Source organism: Camelus dromedarius, chromosome 29 (genome assembly GCF_036321535.1).
Source record: "Camelus dromedarius isolate mCamDro1 chromosome 29, mCamDro1.pat, whole genome shotgun sequence".
NCBI classification, from domain to species: domain Eukaryota; kingdom Metazoa; phylum Chordata; class Mammalia; order Artiodactyla; family Camelidae; genus Camelus; species Camelus dromedarius.
The window spans coordinates 16,585,171-16,603,872 of NC_087464.1; the positions used below are offsets into that span (position 1 = coordinate 16,585,171).

At 45.9% G+C, this 18,702-nt stretch overlaps 1 protein-coding gene across 3 annotated transcripts in view; it reads left to right on the forward strand.

Moving 5' to 3' along the window:
• The first annotated feature begins 267 nt into the window (after positions 1-267).
• SEMA4B (semaphorin 4B) overlaps positions 268-18,702 on the forward strand; it is a 42,048-nt gene continuing 23,613 nt past the window's right edge. The window contains exon 1 of one of the 3 annotated variants that reach the window (XM_064480581.1): positions 268-319. The gene's annotated coding sequence lies outside the window, so the exon portion shown is untranslated. Of the gene's footprint in view, positions 320-7,989; positions 8,154-18,550; positions 18,646-18,702 lie in introns of those variants that run through there. The other 2 variants (XM_031440569.2, XM_064480582.1) reach the window with 2 other exon arrangements.

Below are 18,702 nucleotides of genomic sequence, written 5' to 3' on the forward strand. Positions count from 1 at the left end.
AGGGGACAAGCACTGCTGAGAGGGTCTGATGGTGGGGGTTTCATTTCTGAAGGTCAGAGGAGGCTTTGTTGAGGAGCCTTTGAGCAAAGCTCTAAAGCTTTCCTGCTTGAAGACTGAGCACATCTGCACACATCACACGGAAGCTTATTAACAAGCAGAATCTTAGTCCCCACCCTACACCTGCAGAGTCTAATTCTGCATTTTAACCAGATCCCCCACGTGATCTGAGTACGTATTTAAAGTTTGAGAGGGGGTGCTAAGGGTTGAACTAGGAGTTACCGGTCTAGGTACAGCTTGAAACAGGAGGAGAACCTTCCGGGTAAGAGCCCTGGTTGGGAAGGAGCAGGCAGTGGGATGCTAGAGTCAAAGGCTCTGTGTGTGTTTATGTACAGCGGGCCCTTGAACCACAATAGGGGTTTGAAATGCACGACTTCATGTATATGCCGATTTTTTTTCAGTAAATATGTACTCCGTGATCTGCAGTTGGTTGAATCTGCCGATGCAGAACAATGGATACGGAGGACCAACTGTAAAGTAACAGACTGCTCTGGTCAGCACCCCCAACCCCTATGTTGTTCAAGGGTCGACTGTAATTTTTTTTAAGTGGACAGGACTTGAGAATGCTTAAAAACTTTTGGGAGGAAACCAGAAGAGAGGGAGGGAGTGGAAGACTGCAGTGGAGGCATAGACGGAGGAGGGGCCGTTCCTACAGCGCGGGCTTCTCAACCCCACTACAAGCTAAATTACCTGGGGAGTTTAAGAAATAGCCATGTCTGGGCTCACCCCTAGAGGCTCTGCTTTAAATGATCTGCAGGTGCAGCCAGTTCCCCCACGTGACCCTGATGTGCAGCCAGGGCAGAGAACCACTCGTGCAGTAGAAAAAGGCTAGGAGAGGACGGGCCATTGGTTGGAAGTGGTGGGGCATACTGGGGCCCAGGAGGGTCCCCCATATGGGAGGGGCCTCAGATTTAGACTTCGGATGTTATTGCCAAATGTATTTGTATCTATCACCAGTGTATTTGTGTGAGTGTGTTAAAAAGCACTAATTTGTCGAAACACTTAAAATAGCTGCATTGTTTGTAGCCTGGTTTTGGCATGCTCTCTAGCCCAAGACCACCACCCTTTTCATGAAAGTAGCCTGGGTCTCTTTTAATTCGAAAAGGAAAAAGATAAGGAAGACCCCAGCTCATGATTTTTATTTTACATGTGAAGTAAAGTGGAGGCATTGGAAGTTTGTGGAGAAAGCTTAAGAGAGTTGTTACAGGGAGTGGTACAGAGAGGTGAGCACAGAGATGAGTAGGACAGCCAGGCAGTGTTGAGGGTTCTTCTGGTGACCTGCGTTTGTAGTGTAACCTTCCGCTCCTGAGTGACGCTCCCCAGCCGCTGATCAGGAAGAAGTACCAAGAAGGTGGATCACAGAACTCACCCATGGCTTTTTCCAGAGAGTGAAAATATAGCAGCAAAGGAGTTTATAGAGGATTGAGGCAATAAGGTTGTTGGACTTGTGGACTCTAAGAAAGGGGGAAGGAGAGATGGGGATGGATCGGAAGAAGGTGGAGATGCTGGTGACGTCCAAAGAGATGCTGGTGAGGTCAGAGGGACTATGTTAAACCAGAAAGCTGGAAGGAAGAGAGATGGTGCCAGAGAATGCTGTCTGAACTGAGGACCTTGGTGATAGAGCCAATTACTGGTGATAAATGGGAGTGGTGGCTTAGGTGGAGTCCGGAAGGTCACTGGGGACCTGAGAAACCAGATTTAGGACGTGTCTTCCACGTGGATGCTGAAGTCAGCCAAGGCAATGACAGGGCTTTAGGTGGAGAGAAAGATGGGGAGCCATGTGCCAAAGTCTGCAGTGACTACAGGGGTGTGGCCAGGAGGTGGGTGGACAACCTCAGGGCATTTACAGGAGGATGGAAGAGTGTGGTTCAGGAGAGGCAGGGGGATGTGATCATCAAATGTGTGGATGGAGCCTGAGGTCCCGGGAGACCTGGGGAAGGGTTGGGAGGGGTGCAGGAGGAGGAGAGCCAGGAAGTAGAGGGTATTACGGAGGACGCCAGTGAGACAGAGAAAAAGCTCAATGAGGTTAAAGGTTTTAAGTAATGACCGTTGTGCTCTCTACCCGCAGCAGTGGCATCACCTCATCACTTGGGAACTTATTAGATATGTAAATGTTGGGGTCCCACCCGAATCAGCTGGATAGGGCCCAGCAATCTGTACTTTTAACAAGCTTTTTGGTGATTTGATACATGTTCAAGTTTGAGACCTTGGTATTGGGAACATGGTATTGGGAACATGGTATTGGGAAAAGTGGTTCCCTTTATGGAAAAAAATAAAACTGAACCTCTATCTTATCATAACATGATAAAGTGGACTCCATATGGATTAAAGACCTAAATGCGTCCAGAAAACAATGAAGTCAATAATATAAAATGTTGAAGAATATCTTTGTGACCTTGGGGCAGGAATTAGCTTCTTAAACAAAATTTCAAAAACACAAACCAAAAGGCAAAAAAAAGTTTTTTTTTTATTTGTTTGATTAATCAGAATGAAAGATTTCTGCCCAAGGATGGATACATTGACAAGGTTAACAAATGACAAGACTGGAGAGAATATATTTGTGATATCTGAAGCCAACAAAGGGCTAATATCTAGATTCAGAATATACTAGGAACTCCTGCAAGTCAGTAAGAAAAAGATGAGACTCAAATGAGGGGGAAATGGGCAAAGATATAAACAGGTGATTTACAGAAGGAGAAATTTAAAAGTTAATAAATACAGAAGGAGATGTTAAGATACATTAGAAATCAGAGAAATATAAATTAAAACAATGGGTCTTAGCAGTTTTAGTCATAGTAGCTCCAAACTTCCCAAACTGGAAACAACGCGAATGTCCATCAATAAGTGAAACAAATTGATATTTATATAATAAATACTACTCAACAGTAAAAAAGAATGAACTATTGATACACCTCTCAAAGGCATTATACTTAGTGAAATCAGCCAGACACAAACAAGAACATACTGTATGGTTCTGATTCCATTTATATGGAGTTCTAGAAAAGGCAGAAAAATCTAGTGATAGAAATTAGGCCACTGGTTGTGAGGGCTGGGCCAAAGGGCATACGGAAATCTTTGAGTTGATGGGAATGTTTTGTATCTTGATTTGGGTTGTGTTTACAAGTATATACACTTGTCAAAATTCATCAAAATGAGCATGTAAAATGTGTGAATATTGCTGTAGGTAAATTATACCTCGGTAAATTTGATTTTAAAAGATACAGTGTTGTGGGGGGGTATATAGCTCAGTGGTAGAGCGTGTGCTTAGCATGCACAAGGTCCTGGTTTCCATCCCCAGTGCCTCTGTTAATTAATAAATAAATCTAATTACCCCCCTCCCCCCAAAATACAATGTTATAACTTTATATCATTTAGATTGGAAGAATTAGCTGGATAATGCCACGAGTTGGCAGAGGGGAGGGGTCCATGGCTAGTGTGTAAGTAGACAGGGTATCCTGTGACCCAGAGCAAGTCATATCCTTCAAATAATTTCAAAGAGATTCTCACATGGCCCATAAGGTAGAGAGGCATGAAGGCATTCACCACAGAGTTCTTTATGGAGGTGGGGAGTTGTAGGCTATTTGGGGAGTAGATGGATAAAATGTGGTAGACACACACCTTGGAGTACCCTGCAGCAGCTAGAAGGAGTAGCTAAGATGTACCCAGAGCAGCATGGATGGGTCTGTGGAATAAAAGAACAAAAACCAGAATGAGGAATATGACAAAATGCCATTTATGTAAATTGAAAATACAAAACAAGCCAGTTAGAAAATGGGCCAGAGACATGAATAGACATTTCACAAAAGAGGAGATCTGGATGGAAAATAAGCATATGAAAAGATGTTTGACATCATTAGCCTTTAAGGAAATGCAAATTAAAACCACAATGAGATATCACTGTATACCTGTTAGAAGGGCTACAGTATAAAACAGTGATAACACCAAGTGCTGGCAAGGATTTAGAAAAACTGGATCTCGTGTACATACCTGATAGGAGTGTAAAATGATATAGCCACTCTGGAAAATAGTGTAGCAATTTCTTAGAAAACTAAAGCTGCAGTTACCATAAAACCTAGCAATCCCAAATTTGGCATATATCCCAAAGAAATGAAAACTTACATCCATACAAAAACCTGGACATGAATGGTCATATCAGCTTTATTTGTAATAGCCCCAAACTGGAAACAATCCAAACCTCCTTCAGTGGGTGAATAGTTAAACTCTGGTTACACCCATACAATGCAATACTACTCAATAATAAAAAGGAATAACTACCCACACATGCAACAGCCTGGATGAATCTCAAGAGCATCATCTTTAGTGAGAAGTCGATCTCAAAAGATTCCATTTATCTAACATTCTCAAAATGACAAAACTATAAGGATAGAGAAGTGGTTAGTGGTTGCCACGGCACTGGGATGAGAGTAGGGGAGAGCATGACTATAAAAGGACAGCATGAAGGAGATCCTTTGTGATGATGGAACCCTTCTGTATCTTGATTGTGGTTGTGGTTACACTAATCTATTCATAAGATTGAAGAGCATAAGCAATACTATTTACAATAGCCAAGATATGGAAACAACCTAAATGTCCATTAACAGATGACTAGATAAAGAGGTGGTATATATACACAATGGAATATTACTCAGCCATAAAAAAGAATGAAATAATGTCATTTGCTGCAACATGGATGGGCCTAGAGATTATCATATTAAGTGAAGTAAGTCAGAGAAAGACAATTATCCTATGATGTTGCTTATATATGAAGTCTAAAAAAAAAGAAGAAAAGATACAAATTTTATTTACAAATCAGAAACAGATTCACAGACACAGAAAACAAACTGTGGTTACCAGAGGGGAAGGCAGGGGAAGGGATAGATTAGGAGTTTGGGATTAACAGATACACATTACTATATGTAAAATAGATAAACAACAAAGATGTACTGTATAGTACAGGGAACATATTCAATTTCTTGTAATGACCTGTAATGGAAAAGAATCTGAAAAAAATATATATGTTTATGTATATGTATAACTGAGTTGCTTTGCTGTAAAACTGAAACTAACGTTGTAAATGAACTATACTTCAATAAAAAATAAGAATTAAAAAAAGATTGAATAGCATAGAATATACACACAAATAAGGGCAAGTGAAAACTGAATGATAAGGTCTCTATTCTATTTAACAGTATTATATTAATTTCACTTTCTTGGTTTTGCTATTGTTCTGCAATGGGAGGATGTCACCGTAGGGGGAAGCTGGATGAAGTGCTTATGGGACACAATGTACTATTTTTTGTAACTTTGTGAGTCTATAATTATTTCAAAGTAAAAAAGTTTTTTTTTAAAGTACACGGGTACAATTCTCCAATACATCTTGCAAGAATGCTTATGAACAAAAGCATATATTAAACAATGTAAAATGGTAGCTTATGGGGGGAGGGGTTGGAGGAGAAAGATAAAAGGAAAAGAACAGCCACATTAATCAAGGGACCCTGTGCAGATAATGTGCTGGGAACTGAGAAGGTGATTAACTCCAGCCTTTCTGCACCTGAGGTCCCACAGCCAGGAAAGGGAGGGGGATTGAAGACATTAAAGATAAGGTCATTTTTCAATACCTTAAAGATGTTTTCTTTTTTTCAATAAAAGGCTGGAAGAAGGTTGGAGGAGGAGGAGAGGCAGGAAAAGGGGGGTGGGGAGAAGAGGCAGAAAAGGGAGGAGGGAGAAGGAAGAAAAGATGGTGGAGACAGAGAAGGAGGGGAGGGGAGGATGTGGACAGCATTCTTTCCTGGGGGCTTTGGGCTGATCTGGAGACAGAAAGGGTCAGGGTCACCTAAAGCCCTCTGGAGCTCTGAGGCCCCACAATGGGCCTAGATTCCAGGAGCTCCTCTGAGCAGCTGGTGCTCAGCAGGACACTACGTGACCCACGTGCAGGAAACTTAGAAGTACTGATTTTTGCATATTCTCCTGCCCCCACCTCCACCCCCAGCAGAGGGTGGTTTGGAAGGCAGAGCTAATAAAACAATTGGACTATTTTAAAAGCCATTTGCACAAGTGCACTACTTTAGCTATAAACACAGTATGTTTAACTACTAATTGGAGACTTGGAGGAGGAAGGAAGAATACAAAGAACAAAAGGGAAATGATTGAGGAAGAATGTAAAGGCTTATTGATAAGGATGCTCTTCTGGACATTACTTAGGATAATGAACAATTAGAAACAAGTTAAATGTCCAACTGTAGAGACTTGGTTAAAAATGTATGCTACATCACATGATAGATATATATTAAAAATGAAGGTATGTGAGAATTTTTAATGTTATGGAAAAACATCTGTGATATATTGCTGTCCTAGGGAAAAGTCACAAAAGAGTACGTACTAAATAATCTTTTGGCTAAAAAAATGTAAACGTATAACTATGCATAGAAAAGAGACAGGAGGATATTCTCCAAAATAGTAACACCTGTAGACTTAATTTACTTTTTAAATTATTTTTTCATTGAAGTATAGTCAGTTTACAATGTCGTGTCAGTTTCTGGTGTACAGCATAATGCTTCAGTCAGTCATATGCATATATATTCCTTTTAATATACTTTTTAATTATAGGTTACTACAAGATATTGAATATAGTTCCCTGTGCTATACAGTGGAAACTTGTTTATCTATTTTATATATGGTAGTTAGTATCTGCAAACCTCGAACTCCTGATTTATCCAACACTCATAGACTTAAGATTTGTGCACTTGACTCCGTGTAAATTGTATCTCAAAAAAGTATTAGAAAATATTAACACTGGTGGCCTCTGGGAGGGTATTTTTTTTTTCTTTGAAGCTTTATTGTAGTAAATATGTGTTCACTTTTGTAGACAGACAGCAAAAGAACCACCTTTTTTAATCTATGGGAGAGCACCCTCCGCGGAGTTTGGCAGTCCCTTAGCCCCCTCCTAGAAGAGAGGCAGCCGAGGAACAGTGGCTTTAAGCCTTGCCTGTCCTGGGAAGAGGCTGGTCCTTAGCCTCTGGTTTCACCAGCCCCTTGACCGGCCAGCTCTGGCCAGCTCAGTCGCTTAAACGCCCAGAACTGGTTGTTTCAGGAACCGCCCTGAGAGCTGCTGTTGCTTTCCTGGAAGATAGGCAAGCCAGGAGGCAAAGGCTGCAGAGGGCCGAGCCAAGGTCACTTGATAAATGTTAGATATTTATAACCGTATCTCTCACCCCTCCCGCAGATCTCCTCGTTTCGTTTCACTCCTACAGCGTGGCCCATTGCCGATTAAGGGACGCGGTGAGCAGCGTTTACAGCGGGTGGAGATGTGGGTGGTTTCGTGGCGGGTGGCTCTAATGCTCCGCTCTCACTTGCTTCTTACTGTAAACAATACTACCATTATTAAGAGCTGACCATGTGCCAGGTGTGTGCCTACATAATTACATTTCTCACCACAGCCCTGTAAGGTCCCTACTGTTCTGAGGCCTACTTTCCAGATGAAGAACTCGAGGCACAGAGAGGGTAAGGAACTCGCCCTAGGTAACACAGCCAGTTGAGAGGTAGTAGATGGGTGCCAGTAAATTGGCTTTACTATGCATGCGCAGGCAAGCGGCCCCAGGTATGGTTCAATTACAGACCTAGAATGACAACCCCGGCCCTCTGGATTCCAGCTAGTGAGATTGCGCTCTACCGGGCCCAGTTCAGGCCAGGCTGGGGCTCCCAAGGTCAGGAGGGGGCAGCCCCATAGACCCAGCGGCCTACTGGGGCCGCCCAGCCGTCGCGGAGACAGGTCCCGACTGAGACTAGCAGCGAGTCTAGAGTCGCCATCAACGCCCGGGGCAGTGGTGGGGGACTGCTGGACAGCGGACAAGTCCCAGAGGGCGCCTCCGGATAATTCCCATAAACACCAGCGGGGCGGGGCTTGGCCGCCGCCCAGTATTTCCGGGGACGCCACGCTGGACTGAGTGTTCGCGGGACACCCCAGGTCCCTCGGGAGTGCATCGGGCCGGCCTCGAGGCAGGGACGGTCTGGGGACACTCCGGGAAGAAGGTCCGAGCCGCCGCGCAGAGGTGACCCTGTCGTGGGCGGTGGTCGGACGTGGGCCGTGACACTCTCAGGTAGGCGCAGGGGACTGGGCGGGACGTAGCCGCGGCCCCGGGAGGAGGCAAACGCAGGAGGGCCGCTGAGGCGGCCGCTGCCTCTGACCCCCACCTGCCGCCGGGCCCCTCTCCCAAGAGGGCGCCATCTGCAAGCCTTGATGGGCACCGGCGCCCGCCACTGGGGGAGCCTGTTGCCATGGCAGCGCAGGAAGCTGGGCCCACGTTCCCGTTGCCACCCGGGGCCTCTCCGCCAAACCTGCCACTAAGAGGCAGTAATCCTGGCCCTGGAGGGAGATCGTCTGGAATTTGGGAAAGGCCTGGGCCCCTCCTCAGAATGCTAGTGGGTATGACCTTTGAGTTAGACTCTGTCCTAGCTTCTACTCTCTGAGTGACATAGTGTATGTATGGTTGGGAGGGAAAGGAAGTCAGGGTGCTGGAAGTGAGGCTGCTTTAGTGGTCTCTCTGGAGACATTCTGGTCTGGGAAAAAACTCGGGGGCCCATGGTCACCTGGGTAATGCCATCAACCTCTGTTCACATTTCCTCACCTGTGAGTATGTCATTTGGTTTATGAACCACAGGATTCTTGTAAGGGTCGTATGCCATAAGGACAGGGAAGCCCACAATTTAAAAACAAACAAACAAACAAAAACTTGTTTTCCATAGATGATTTAGCACTGGAAAAGATTTAGAAATCTACCCGGTCCCACCCCCTCATTTTCATAGGGATCTAGAGAAGTTAAGTCACTTCCCAAGAGGACAGTGAATTGGGAAGGTCAGGATTTGAACTCAGTCTCCTGACTTCCAGGCCATGACTCTTTCCTTTGGTGATTATTATTACTGAAGCTCAGGGAAATCTAGGCTATGTCTCTCTGCAACCTGGGGATCAAATTTTTGGTGACAGGTGATCTAAAGATGAGGACACTGGCAGCAGGTGAACTAAAGAATGGGGAATGGAGCTGGAGGCTTGGGGAAAGCTGAAAGAGCCTCTCCCTAGTGCATATGTCCTGTGCCTTGGGGCTCTGTATTTATTTATTTTTTTTTTAAAGTGGGCTCTCACTTTAATGTAGTATCTGACAGGCTTGCCCTAAATAAATCCCCAGGAACCAAGCATTCAGCAGCTCTCCAAAATACCATCTCTTCTGAAGCCAACAAGTCTGTTGAGATTGTGAGAATGAGAAATCCTTTTGCTGCCCTAAAGCAGGGAAATGGTACTTCCCACATCAGTAAGAAGAAAAGATTTAGAGGAAGGTGGAAAAAGAGATCCAGGAAGGAACACTCGAATGAATCATTTGGAAATGATTTGAGAGTCAGCTAGAGCAGAAAACTCATTTAGTAAACATTTGCTGGGTACCTGCTATTTCCAAGCTCTGCACTGGAGATTAAAAACCTGAGTTGGGCAGGCCTAGTCCCTGAACTCAAGAGGCTTGTAGAAAAGATGGAAAGAGAAGGATGTGGTGTGTAAATATTTCACCACAGCATTGTGAGTGCCTTAATAGATATCTGAGCAGAGTGCAGAGGGAGCTGAGAGGAGCAACTCTGGAAATCAGTTGAAAACAGCATGGTTCTAGCCTGCAGAGCCTGGGGCACTTCTGGAGTGCTGCCAAGTTGGCTCTGGTCACTACCTTGGTTGGACACAGAGGAATGAATGAATGAAATTGTCTAAAGAAATGTGGACAAGGACAGGTATTCTCTGGAAAGAAGAGTTGAAGGGATCCTGATGAACTGCAAGCTCTGTGAAGGCAGAACCATGTCAGTTTCCTTCACCTTCAGCAATGCTTACAAGGCAGCAAGTGCACAAGAAATATTTGTTGGGTGAATGAAAGAAGGAAGGGAAGAAGAGGGGAGGGAGAAAGGGAAGAAATGACAGTAGCTTATATTTTCAAGAGGAGGATGGCTATAACTTGAGACAAATCCCTTGCTGAAATTCTAACTATAGATAGAGTATCTTCGTGGGTTCTGGAGTCAGATCCAAGTTTTGGTCCTAGCCCTGACTTACCACTTACGTGACCTTACTTAGCAAGTCCCTGAACCTCTCTGTGCCCCAATTTCTCATCTATAAAGTGGGAATATAGTAATTCCTATTCACTCTCTTGTGAGAATTAAATAAATGACTGAATGTAAAAAGCTTAGCACAGTGGCTCACTTATAGTAAGCGCTCAGTAAATGTTAGCCTTATAAATGTCAACTTTGCTTTAGGTGGAATAGTTTGCCAAATAATTCATGTCAAGATTATATAACTACTCCTAAATGAGGTATAGTTTCTTTTTACCTGATAAAGGCTAATGTTTGAATGTTTAGATCAGCATACTTCAAAGAAATGATTCTTGACTTTTTTGGGGGGAAGCAGTGATCTTCTGAAATCAGATGAAAGCTCTGATCCCTCTCATCAGAAATGGCCTATCATTCTTGGGGTTCACAGCTCACTGGAGCCGACCTTTGGGGTTAAGGTGCTTCCTGCTCTGCTCCACTACTCACAGGCTGTAACAAAAGAACTAAGGCAGCATTCATAGAAAGAGAGCTTGGGAGAAGCAAGGTGGGTCTGCTCCCTTTCAGGTGGGTTGTGAAGACCCTGTGGACTGGGTGGGTCAGACCCCAGGTCTAGGCCCCTTAAAGCCCCCCTCCTTTGCTAGAGCCAAGCTGGGCCCACTCAGAACCTCATGGCGTCCTCCAGCCTGATGCCAGTCACAGCACATAAACGGTGCTGCCAGGAGTCCCAGGAGTCTCAGGCCTGGGCTGGTGTGTAAGATCCTTGTCCAAGCATGAATCTTTGGTCCCGTCCTCCTACCAGCTTTCTGCCAGTGTTGTCTCCTGGTGCCATTGCTTTAGAGTGGCAAGCGAGCACACCAGCACAGGTAGTGCTTGCCCCCTCCATCCTATCCAAGCAGTCTTTAGAGCCACAGGAAATCAGTGGAACACCCCTGTCCATCTTCAACCTGATGGGCTCACCTGTCTAGGCCTACTCTCCGCAGGTAGTGCAGAAACCAAGAGCAGGACTCTCTGTCTGGGAGACAGAGTAGTAGCCACCAGGTGACCTAAGTGACCAGGAAACTACAGGGGTCAGAGAGCCCTTCCTCTTTGGGAGGGAGAGCCTTGTCCTCTGGAAAGGAAGGTTTGTTCCCTGGGGTGGAAGAAGGGCCTTGGCCTTCAGGTAGCAGTAGCCAGAGGTCTGGGGCTCAGTGGAATTTAAGGAAGAAGAACTTGGTGGCAAATGGAGAAGATTCCTGGTTTTTTGAGATATTGGGAATGGAGGGCCTTCAGGTCTGATAAGCCAAACTAGGAACCAGACTTTCGTCTAGACCCTATGCTCCTTGTTTGTCATCCTTACCTGGCCTAGAACATCTACTTCCCACCTGTGAGTGGCTATAGTGGTTTCAGAAGAAAGAGAATCACTGAGCAGTAATTGTGCCCCTTGGGATGACATGTGCCAAGCATCAGCCAGGCCAGTTACCCAGGCTCTCCAGGCCCCCTCGGGGAGCAGGCCTGCATCCTTCCTGAACTTGTGTTGGGGGCAGGGGTGTGACGGCAGCAACTTCGTGCTCTGCCGTGCCGGGACAGGGACAGGCTGAGCCCTGCTGGTTGCACCACAGCCCTGTGGGGCAGGGGGATCTCCTCCCAGGGAGTGGCCAGCTCAGGCCCCAACAGGTTCCAGCGGGGGTGGCTCTGGGCAGACGGCGGCGGGCTCTTTACCGCAGCGGCGCACCTGGGGCCTGGGCCGGGCGGGCTGGTTCCTTCTCCCTGTGAGAGTTGCAGTCTCAGCACTGGGCTTGTAGGAGGCAGCTGGACCTGAGGAGAGAGCCCAGAAGGGGGTCCTCAGGGTTGGGCATCTAAGATGGTCACGGCCACTTTCAGGTGGGTGAGGTGAACCAGTTATGCAATGAGCACGGCTTTGTTCACTGAGCATCCGCCTTGTGTGCAGTGTCTCATCGGCTCTCCTAACAGCCCATGCAGTCCTGTCAGTGCTCCTGTCTCACCGATGAGAAAGCCGAGGTTCAGAAAGATTGTGTGGTTTGCTCGCAGTCCCCAAAATAACAGATAGTGCTGAGAGTCTCTTTCTGATGGAGGACCTGATGTGCTTAACCCCTGGATTCTAAACACTTAGTAGCGCAAAAAACACAAGGGACCAGTGGAGGGGAGTATGGTTTTGGGAACAGAGATGGGCCATTTGCATTTATTGCCAGTCCCTGGTTAAAAGCTGCTTGTGAGATTTGAAGGCAGTATTGGCGCTGGCCCTGTGGATGCCCTCTGCTACAGAGGGCACTGCCCCAGGGAGGCTGTGGCCCCTGGGATCTGGAAGTCATTGGCTGATTTAAAAGCACACACAGGGTGTGCCAGCTGGTGTCGCTTCCTCATCAAAATGTATTGATGCTGCAGCTGAGCCGCTGCCCAGCCTCTGGGGAGGAGACACCAGCAGCACGCCCAGCCAGAGCAGGGTGGGGAGCTGCAGCTGCAGGTTGGCATGAGAGGAGGGCTCAGGGGTATGAGGGGATGGTGGCAGGGGGCCAAGGCCTGGGGAGCTGGGCCGCAGCCAGTGCGTGTCTGCAAGGCCTTGCTGGGCAGCTGCCAGCCAGAACCCGGGAATGGGAGGGGACGGGAGGAGCTTGAGTGCTACTCCGGGACAGGACGAGGCGGGTGGGACCTTGGGTTCAAGCTCCACTGGGCTTGGCAGGAGGCCCCTCCTCCACCACCAGCAAACAAAGCCGTGACTCCCAGAGTAGAACTGTGGGAGCTGGAGAGCCAGGCTCCCCTGGGTGGGAATGAGAGCGGCAGGCCTGGCTCGGGGGCAGCCTGGCAGGAGCCATCTGTGCCCAGGGACATGGCTGGCCTGCGGCAGCCAGGGCAGAAGCTGTACCTATAGATGATTAATGAGAGGCTGACTGTAGTCTGGCTTGACCATTCCACTGCGGGCACTTGCCCTGTGTCTAGTTCACTGCCCTTTTCCTTTGTGCTGAGCAGGTCAGAGAGGCAGTGGGCACATACGTTTGTTTGCTTTATATTTTCAGCCATGCTTCCCTTTATTTTCTTTCTCCTGTAACCTTTCTTACATCCCTCACTCTCTCCTTTTTCTATAGCTATTCTCATTTTCTTTTTCTACCTGATCCTATAGGTGAGTTGGGGTTTTTTTTCCACCTTTTGGTCTCTTTGCTTTTTTTTCCTCTCATGATAATAGGTATAAAGTATAAATTTACATATAGGAAAATGCCCAAATCTTAAGTGTACAGCTCAAAACATTTTAATATCAGTATTTACTTGGAAAACCAACACCCAGATCAAGATATCAAATATTCTTGTCATCCCTGAAGTTTTCTTGTCTATCCATGAGGCATGTGGCCCCTAGTCTGACATTGCTCATCACGGAGAAATTTTGTTTGGCCTCTTTGCATGTCTTCCTATACACATTTTACCTCTCATTTTTGTATTTTTATCCTTCTTATGTGTGCACAGGAGAGAGAGAACCTCAGAGAGAGGGAAGGGAGGAGGGTGAGGATGGATGGACAAGGGCTGTGTGAGTGTGGACGGAGAAGGAGGGCCAGGTGAATGATGACTTCATCTCGCTGGCTGCAGGCACGGAAGAAGCGTTGCTTTTCTCTCCGTCTCTTTTATACTCTCTTTCCAGGCTGCCCCCGAGCTCTTTATAGACACCAGAGTTCTGGCTGAGAAAGACTTGCCTGCATCCAAGAGTGGCCAAGGGGAGTGGGAGACATGGCGTTTGCTTGGGAACCACTCTCTAGCCCACAGGAAATCAGCTCAAATGAGGTTTTTCTCTGTCAGGCATCCTCCTGTGTTTTCTACTCTGGGGAGAACAAATTAGCACGCTAACAGAAGACAGTGGAGCCCACAGGGCCAAGGCTGCCGTGCTGGGGGCATGGACTAGAGGGCTCTTCTCCAGGCCAACAGCTGGGTCCCTCATTTTGTCCACCCTGTGAAGTTCCTACTTGAGTGCCATCCAAGGCAGTGGGGGTTCCAAAGACAAGACCTGTCACTGTCCTTAAGGGGCTTGCCACCCAGGTGGCATAAGACACACTTGAAGCATTTGAGCAGCCATGAGCAGGATATAATTAACCACCAAGCGAAACTGCATCAGCCCCTCCCTGCCTCCTCTCCTCAGAGACCAGCACAGCAGTCAGACGACCCATGTGTTGCCCAGACACTATGGCTAACCAGCCTTGCTGCCATTTGAGGAGCTACCTGGTGTGGAGATCTAGGCACTCCACAAATTCTGATTGAGCTCATGCCACTCATCAGGTCCTGTTCTAGGGAAAATCAGTAAGCAGAAGATAGAAGGAAATGCTGTAGCTAGTGCCTTGATTTCAATACGGTTTCTTGTGAATTTTTTCATACTATTCTTAATGGAAACTATGAAGAAATGTGGGCTGAATAGTGCAGTTAGGAGATGACATAGCTAATTGTTCAACCTACAAAGGATATTGATCAGTTTCAACCCTGATGGTGGTCTGCAGTGGCACTGGGCTCTGTTTTTGGCCCTGTCTCACTAAATTTTCCCCCTAGATTTACAAAACACTGATATAAAAAGAGCCATAACTTTTCTATATTAACCAGTTGTTAAACTTTGTCACAAAGATGCTCACACTCTTTCTAACACACACACACATTTGTTTTGGCTGAATCATTTGAAAGTAAGTTGTAGACATCATGACACTTCATGTCTACAGAGCTTGGCAGGCATCGCTGAAGGACAATGACATTCTCCTAACACAATACTATTATCATACCTAAGAAAATGAACAACAATGCCATAATAACATCTAATCTACAGTGCATGTTAAAATTTTCCCAATTGCTCTATGGCTTTTCTTTTTCTTCAGGTTTTAATCAGTGTTCACATATTGCCTTTGGTTATCATATCTTTTTAGTTTCTTAACCTAAAACAGTTCCCCTATCTTTTTTGTCTTTCATTAGGTTGATCTTTTTGTAGAGTCTAGGTGATTTATCTCATAGAATGCTGGATATATCTGATTGTGTCTTCATTACTAGATCCAGGTTAAACACTTTTGCTACAAGGATTGATGAGTTGTGTATTTCTTATTGAGTCATATCAGGAGGTAAATGATGTCAGGTGTTCCCACTACCAGTGATGTTACTTTCGACCCCTTGATTAAGATGGTGGACACCAGAGCTCTCCCTTAGAGAAAGTTTCCCATTGGTAATTCATAAGTCACCTGCAAGAGACTTTGAGACTTAAAGTTTCCTAACAATCTTCCACCCAATGTTTTAGCATCCATTGATTATCCTTGCTTGAATCTAGATTTTCTAAGTTTGCCATTTCTTCTGCATTTATCAGGCAGCACTTTTCTAAAGAGAAAAGCTTCTTTTCTAGCCCTTCTCTTTCTTCCTCTGTGCTTCTCTGAGTTTTACTGTGGACTAATGGATTGTTTTATTATAACGCATTAGAATCCATTACTTCATTATGCTTCCTGATGCTCAAATTGTCCCAAGTCTGGTCAAGAGCTGGCCCTATATCCTTTTGACATGACCCCATTAGTCTCTAGTCACTTCCTTGCTTTCCGGCCCAATACAACGTCCCAGGCTCACCTTTGTACTTTCCCTTTCATTTCTCTAAGGAGTCCTGATACCTTTTATTGGAGAGTGGTATTTAGAAACCAAAAAGTGGGTGCGCTGCTCACCTAATATTCTTATCAGTGACTTCAATAAAGGTTAAGGAATGCTTATCAAATTTAAGGATGACTCAAAACTTGGAGGGGAAGCCAAATGTATAATAGAATCAATATTCAAAATGATTTCAATGGGGTGAAATTTAGACCAGACCCATTCGATTTAAAAGAGATCAATACAAGGTCTTGTCCTTAGGTTGAAAAGTTAATAGCATAATTTCAGGTTTGGGGGAATTCTAGACCAAAGTTGATATCAAAAAGTAGCTCTAGTTGTTAGTTGACATGAGCCAGCAGTATTCCATGACTCTTAGGTTTCATTCATTCATTCAGCCAACACTTATAGCCTACTATTTGCCAGGCACTGTTCTAGAGGCTAGGGATATGTTAGTTAACAAGCTGAAAAAACAAAAAATCCCTGTCTCCTCAGTCAGCATTCTTAGGGGTAAGAAGGCAGGTGGGGAGTTCAGACAATGAAGAAAAACCACAGCAAATAAGCAAATCATGCAGTGTATTAGAAGATGATGAGAAAATATATATATATATATACATATATATATATATATATATATATATACATTTTTTTTTAAGTTTTTCATTGTTTTATTAGGGTCACCACCACCTGTCCTGCTCCCCCAAATCTGGTTGGGCACCTAGATGATGAGTACTTTGAAAAAACATCTCACGAACAACAAGGATTTATTGTATAGCACAGGGAACTATAGTCAGTATCTTGTAATAAGATATTGGAAAAGAATCTGAAAAAATATATATACACATGTATATAAAACTGAATCACTTTGCTGTATATCTGAAACTAACACAATATTGTAAATCAACTGTAGTTCAAATTTTTTTTTAAATCTCAGGGTAAGAGGAATTGGGGGAAGTTCAGATTCTTCAAGAAGGTGATCTTTGAGCAAAGATTTGAAGGAAGCAAGAAACTCAATCGTGTGGCTATCTGGGAGAAGGGTGCTCCAGGCAGAGGGAGTAGCCAGGGCAAATGTCTTAACACAGGAGTGTCTGTAAGTGTGCCTGCGGTGGAGTGAGCTGGGGAGAGCAGTGGATGATGCAATGGTGATGGGATGAGGATAACTGAAGGCCTTGCAGACTATTGTGAGGAACCATTGGAGGGTTTTGAGCAGAGAAGTGCCATGCCCTGACTTTGCTTTGAAAAACTCACTCTGGTTGCTGAGATGAGAATAGGTTGCAGGGGAGCAAGGGTAGAAGCAGGGAGACCAGTTAGGAGGCCCTTGCAGTATCCAGGAGAAAGAGTTTGGTAACTGGGACCCCAGGAGGTAGTAAGTGGTCAGATTATGAATTTGCTAGTGGATTGGATGTGAGTGAGAGAAAAGAAAGGAACTAAGGTTTTTAACCTGTGCAATTGAAAGATGGATTTGCAGCTTAAATGAGATGGGAAAGGCTCATACAGATGGAGCATGTTTTGGGGAGTAGAGGGGAGAGATTAGGAGCTTAGTTTGGGACATGTTGGATTTGAGATGCCTATCAGACAAGACAGCCTGGTAGAAATGTCGGGGCCATTTGGAGTTTAGGACAGAGGTCCTACATACAGACAGAAGCATGAGCATCATTGGCTAATGATGGATTGTCACCATTAATAGAGGTAAAGTGTCCAAGGCCTGGGAAATGCTAGAATTATGGGTAGTTGGTGCTGCCCACATCCCATGTGGAATTCTGTGTCCACTGCTGGGAGACCCTTTAAAAGGGGTACTGCTAGCCAGGACCATACCCATAGAAAGGTACTGGGATAGTGGAGGTACAGAAATCATGGAGCATGAGGAAGCTTGGCTGCAAGTGAGGAGACCTGGGACCATGTGAGTGCTGTGCCCACACCCTGGCAGCCACCCTGTGGGAGGCCCTGGGTGTAGGGTGAGAGTAAAAGGTGCTGGCTCTGAGAAGGCTAATTTTGGCTGGAGGTGCAGAGGAACTTTCCAGCCACTGCAGCTAATTCCTGGAGAAACTGTCCCCACTGCCATGGAAATGACTAGCAGAGGTTTTCAAAATCCTTTTGACTCAAACTACAGGAAGAATTACATTGTGCTGTGATCCTGTGCACATTTAGTAAAAGTTAAAACAGGTTTCCCAAAGCTTACTTCTCCTTTCTTTGATTATTGCACTTTGATAGCTTTCATTCTGTTTCTCTTTCTTTTTTAATCCTGACCGGGATCCACTAAATTGATTTCAGGACCCAGTCTGCATTTTGAAAACCCTCCTCTCAGCCCCTGGGGATTCAAACTGCAGGAGATTGGGGGTGGGAGCCTCTGGGTTTCCCTTCCAGGCCACGTGCAGGTTGTGGAGGTCTCACCTCCTTGGCAGAACATTAAATCCTATTATCCCACTTAAGCTAATCTTGTCCAGCTCCCCGACCCGAGGTTTGTTTTTACGTGGACAGAATTCCAAGCGTGGACGACCTCGCAGGGTACCTAGACTAAGTGCTGAGCTTGCAGTGAACGCACAGCCAAGACCTAAGATGGACTGACCAGTGCAGAAATTAGGTGCAGAAGCAACTAGCTGCGGAGTCTGCACGAGCTTGGCAGAGTTCATTTGGTTACGGACATGGGGATGCCAGAAGCATTAGCGGGGAGCGGGGAAGCCGGGGGAAGGGGACCGGGAAGGATAAAGGGGGAAGACCGAGGCCCGACCCTCGGGCACACAATAGAGAGACCCACAAGTTTTCCCCAGACAAACAGGCTCACGGAGGGTCCCAAAGGCGCCGGAAGGGGCCGGGGCGGCGGTGGGAGGGTCTGAGAGGTGGGGGCGGGGAACTAGGGGTCTGCCTTCCTCCGCGCCCCGGCGCTTCCGCGGCTTCGGCAGCTACCGATCTCTGGGCTTGGTCCCCTCCGAGCACGCACCGAGCTAGGTGAGCCCAGCTGGCGCTCCTCGAGCCTCCGTCGCCCAGGAAGGAGGAAGGGGGAAG